Source organism: Rhinopithecus roxellana, chromosome 4, assembly GCF_007565055.1.
Source record: "Rhinopithecus roxellana isolate Shanxi Qingling chromosome 4, ASM756505v1, whole genome shotgun sequence".
Lineage (NCBI taxonomy): Eukaryota > Metazoa > Chordata > Mammalia > Primates > Cercopithecidae > Rhinopithecus > Rhinopithecus roxellana.
Window position 1 is genome coordinate 168,906,191 of NC_044552.1, and position 6,000 is coordinate 168,912,190.

The following is a 6,000-nucleotide window of genomic DNA, read 5'->3' on the forward strand; positions in this document are numbered from 1 at the left end:
GCGAGACCCTGTCTCAAAAAACAAACCAAAAAACAAGGAAAAGAGAAAAATCATTAGTTTAAATTTTGTTGAATTTTATTTTGAAATAACTTGAAACCTCGGAAAAGTTGCAAATACAAATAATTTCAATATACCTCATATCCCAGTTCACCAACTGTTAACATTTGCCATGTTTCTTTTATCATTTTCTCTGGAACAGCAGAACAATTTATATACGCACAAACACGGGTATATTGTGTGTGTATTTTTTTCTGAAACGTGAGAGTAAGTTAATATCATGTCCTTTTACTTCATATTTAAAGTGGATCTGTTTGCTTATTTGTTTGCTTATTTATTGAGAGAATGCCACATTACTTAGGTGTCCTTTCACACTATCTTGAGGAGTATACGGTATCAGCATAACTTATCACTGGGTGCTGTTAACCTTGATCGCTTGCTAAATACAGTGTCTGCCAGGTCTCTCTCTATTGTAAAGCTACTGTTTTTTTCCTTTTCCATACTCTGTTCTTTGACACTGAATCACTAAGTCCAGTCCACACTCAAGGAGAGAAGTGATTAATTTCCATCTCCTGGAGGGATAATAGCTGCATATATTATTTGGAATTTTTAAAAAAATTTTCATTGTAACTATAATAAATCTGATTTGAAGGAGAAGATTCATTAAATTTTTGGAAATTTGCAATTGTTCTTTAAACATTATTTTTCTTGGTTGCTAATTTTATGTAAGAAAGATTCGTCTCTGACTTGTCAAATCAATCACAGCAAATAACAAGTGCCTTACAAGACTTAAGACCATATGTAATTACAAGTTAAGCATCCCAAATCTGAAAATTCAAAATGTAAAATTTCCAAAATCAGAAACTTTGTTTGTTGTTTTCTTTTGTTTTTGAGACGGAGTCTTGCTCTTGTCCCCCAGGTTGGAGTGCAATGGCACGATCTTGGCTCACTGCAACCTCCACCTCCCAAGTTCAAGCAATTCTCCTGCCTTAGCCTCCGGAGTAGCTGGGGTTACAGACGCCCACCACCACGCCCAGCTAATTTTTGTATTTTTAGTAGAGACGGGGTTTCACCATGTTGGCCAGGCTGGTCTCAAACTCCTGACCTCATGATCCGCCCACCTCGGCCTCCCAAAATGCTGGGATTACAGGCGTGAGGCACCACGCACGGCCTCAAAATTGGAAACTTTAAAAAATAAAACATGTAATGTACTAGTCTTTTAGATGCATGACCTCTGTATTACAACTGAGTCATTAATCTTGTAGATTCATCAGTATTAACTGGTTTGCTTTTATGACACTCCCTCAGTCCCTTCTGCAGAGGTTCAAGTGAAAGACCTTTTGAGAAGTGTGCAAGTTTTTTTAATATATGTATGAAAACTTTATTCACTCTGTTAACTTTTTCATCATTCGCAATGTTTATCTTCTTAAGATTAGCAGTAACTGGACCAGACAGGGTGGCTCAAGCCTGTAATCTCAGCAATTTGGGAGGCCCAGGTGGGTGGACCACAAGGTCAGGAGTTCAAGACCAGCCTGGCCAACATGGTGAAGCCCCGTCTCTATTAAAAAAAAATACAAAAATTAGCTGGGCACAGTGGTACATTCTGTAGTCCCAGCTACTCGGGAGGCTGAGGCAGGAGAATCGCATGAACCTGGCAAGTGGAGGTTGCAGTGAACCGAGGTCGTGCCACTGCACTCCAGTCTGGGCAACAGAGTGAGACTCTGCCTCAAAAAAAAAAAAAAGATTAGTGCTAACTGGTTTTACTTTATTTTCAACCTTAAAGTTTTTTTTTTTTTTTTTTTTTTTGGCTGTCTATGTGAATACAGTGAATACATTCCTATACTTCTGCCCACTTCATTTGTTCTTGGCCGTTATCTTTGATACTCATGTATAGCCGCCCAAACTCCAGATGACACCATCTACACACACTGGAAATATGAAACTTTTTGAGGGCCAACATGTTGCTCAAAGGAAATGCTCACTGGAGCATTTTGAATTTCAATTTTCAGATTAGGGATACTGAACCGATAAGTATAATACAAATATTCCAAAATCTGAAAATATTTGAAATCCCAAACACTTCTGGTCCAAAGTATTTCAGATGAGGGATACTGAACCTGTATAAGCTGTTCATCTAAGATATATTAGATACGCCTTCTTCTTATCAAATTGCTCCATTAAACTATAATAAGGATAAATCAATGGCATACTATGAATTTCTTCAGGCTTATTTGATTTTGTTTTAAACAAAGATTGCAATTTTTATTCTGTATAATATAAAACCACATACAGGCCAGGCACGGTGGCTCGCACCAGTAATCCCAGCACTTGGGGAGGTCCAGGTGGGCGGATCAGCTGAGGTCTGGAGTTTGATACCAGCCTGGCCAACAGGGTGAAACCCTGTCTCTAATAAAAATAGAAAAATTAGCCAGGCATGGTGACAGGCACCTATAATCCCAGCTACTCAGGAGGCTCAGGCATGAGAATTGCTTGAATCTGGGAAGCGGAGTTTGCAGTGAGCTGAGATCGCGCCATTGCACTACAGCCTGGGCGACAGAGTGAGATTCTCTTTCAAAATAAATAAATACATGAATAAATAAATAAATAAACCCATATACATAGATTTGACATATAGGTTTTGTCTCACACGTCCATGTGAAGAGACCACCAAACAGGCTTTGTGTGAGCAACAAGGCTGTTTATTTCACCTGGGTGCAGGTGGGCTGAGTCCGAAAAAGGAGTCAGCAAAAGGTGCTGGGATTATCATTCATTCTTACAGGTTTTGGGATAGGCAGCGGATCTCACAAAGTACATTCTCAAGGGCGGGGAGAATTACAAAGGACCTTCTTAAGAGTGGGGGAGATTACAAAGTACATTGATCAGTTAGGGTGGGGCAGAAACAAATCACAATGGTGGAATGTCATCAGTTAAGGCTGTTTTCACTTCTGTAGATATTCAGTTGCTTCAGGTCATCTGGATGTGTACCTGCAGGTCACTGGGGATATGACGGCTTAGCTTGGGCTCAGAGGCTTGACATTCCTGTCTTTTTATATTAATAATAAAACAAAATAGTGGTGAAGTGTTGGGGCAGCGAAAATTTTTTGGGGTGGTGTGGAGAGATAATGGGCGACGTTTCTCAGGGCTGCTTCGAGTGGGATTGGGGTGGCATTGGAACATACAGTGGGAGAGATTCAACTGAAGAAGGATTTTGGGGTAAGGGGTGATATCGTGGGGCTGTTAGAAGGAGCATTTGTCATATAGAATTATTGGTGATGGCCTGGATGCAGTTTTGTATGAATTGAGAAACTAAACGAAAGACACAAGGTCTGAATAAAAAGAGGAGAAAAATAGGTATTAAAGGACTAAGAATTGGGAGGACCCAGGAGGGAGGACCCAGGACATCCAATTAAAGAGCGCCCAAGGGGGTTCAACATTATTGTTTGTTTAGTTGGCGAGTTTTTGGGCTCTATCCTTGAGTTTTTTTTATGTCGTCATACACCAGGCCAGATTGATTTAGGTAAAAACAACACTCCTCATTTGAAAATATACAAAGTCATCCTTTTTCAGCAGTGAGTAAATCGAGGCCTTGGCAATTCTGGAGGACAACTGCAGCTAAAGCGTCAACCTGGGCTTGGAGAACAGATAAAGTCTATGATATATCTGTAATGCTAGCAGAGAAGTCATTAGAGAGGCTGTGGAATGTTGTGGCAGCGGTTGATATGCCTGCTATTCCAGTTCCAAGTTCAATAGTGGAGGCAGAAAGTCCTAGACACACAAGTAAAAGGATTAGTGGGATGACTCTTTTTTGTCGTGTTGGTGTCATGAGGGGGGACAGGCAGTCGTTCATTCCCATCTGCAAACTGGATTTTGGGGGTAAGGAAGACTAGAGTACATGTGCCCATACAGTTGGCAGGTAGGCACATGTAGGTGGAGGACCCACATAAAAAGAAGAGGCCTTTTGTCAGGCAGAATTGGAAATGTAAAGTGAAAAGGTGAGAAGGTGTACTGAAAGAGGATCCTACACCCAAAATCCTAGAGATCCAGCAAGGGCAGCAGCCATTAGAGATTGTAATGGGGATTGATGGTACAACTGCATAGTGGGAGGGGTTTGTCTTTCATGGTGTATGAGAAAGTGCATAGTGTCTACAAGTAACCTTTCACTGCTATTCATGGGGCAGGGTATAAGCAAGCAAGAAGAGGGGCCAGGAGGAGATTCAGATGAGCAGGGGGAGGGTAGCCAAGGATGGAGTGAGATGCAGGGCAGGTGTCTTCCTAAACAATAGTGACTGCCAATGTTTTTTAGTTTGTCAGTAATGATAGAGGGTTTATCCGTAATGCGAAGCTGGCATGTCCCCGTCTGTTTGGTAATGTGTGTGGCTGGGTTCTGGAGATAAAGAGTAAAGGAACATTTGGACAGTGGAAGGTTGCCTAAAGGGATTCCGGTAGGCTGTTGTTGGGAGATGCATAAAGGAGCGGCAACAGGGATAGTTGTTTGTGTGGTTAGGGGTCCAAATATGGGGGGGAGGGGTGGAATTGACATAGGGAGAAAGGTGCCGTAGTTAGATGCGGAGAAGTGTGGCAGCTTATTGGTGTGAAATGCCTGACCAAATCTGTCTAGACAGTAAAGAAGTTCCTCAGGTGGGTAAAGATGAGGGCTATTAAAGGAGGTTCTGAGGTGCAGGGAGATGGGAGAGGTAGCCCAGTCAGCCTGTAGAGCGGGGATGGCTGTGTTAAAGCAGGGAGAAAGGGAAACGCATAACCAATTCTTTGCTAGAGAAGGATTGGAGGCAGTGAGGAGAGAGTGGGTGAGATTGATAGTATGCTGGAGGTAACTAGGGAGAGGTAGAGGGTGGCATAAGAATGGGAATGAGGATAAGAGTGAGTATAAAAGTAAAGAGTAGCACTACAACAGAGTGGAAGTATTGGAGGGTGCCCTGCCATCAAAGATCATCTATCCACTCCAAGAGGGAGTCAAAAGTGGCAGTTTGGGGACGGCACCAGGAGATATCAGCTGTGATGTCTTGGAGAAACAATGTAAACCAGTGGTGTAAACAAGAGCAGGTCATTTATGAGTAGTTGAGAACGGTGAATAGGAGTATGACTAGGCAGAAGATAGTAGGGATGACAAGTTTTTGGGGCACAGTCCAAGTAGTAGGGGTGACAGCATAAAGCCCTGTTGCAAAGAGTAGGGTAAGGATGGATAGACCTAATAGAATGAAGGGATGTATTGGGCTCATAAGGGTTGTTACTGTTCTTCAGAAATGCGAGTGAGTTTAAAGGAAGTAGGAGAGAGTACTTGCAACTTCCAGGAGGAAGAGGAGATATCAGGCTGGCTGTCCGACGGACACAGCTTTATCCTGTAACAGTGAACCCAATGGGGAGGGTCCTGCAGGCAGACTGCGGTTGGAGTATACTATAGATGACTAAGTAGGGTCTGGTTCATTGAGGTTGTAGAGTTTGAAGGATCAGATTCTTTTTTTGTTTGTTTGTTTTTTGGTTTTTTGAGGCAGAGTCTCGCTCTGTCACCCAGGCTGGAGTGCAGTGGCGCGATCTCAGCTCACTGCAATCTCCGCCTCCCAGGTTCAGGCCATTCTGCTGCCTCAGTCTCCCAAGTAGCTGGGACTACAGGCGCCCGCCACCACGCCCGGCTAATTTTTTCCTATGTTTAGTAGAGACGGGGTTTCATCATGTTAGCCAGGATGGTCTTGATCTCCTGACCTCATGATCCAGACACCTCAGCCTCCCAAAGTGCTGGGATTACAGGCGTGAGTCACCGTGCCCAGTCCGATGGGGTCAGCTTCTTAACAAGAACTGATCGTCCAGCTAGGGTGTCTTCATATGGCTGGGAATCTGGAGTAGGCAAGAGAAGATTAGTAGCCTGGCGAATTTCCTGTCTAGCCTGCTGGAGGATTGGAAGATAGTCGCTTAGAGGGCTGGTATCTGGGACGAGGTTGGGGCCGAGTAAGAAAGTGCGACCATATAAAAGTTCAAATGGACTGTACC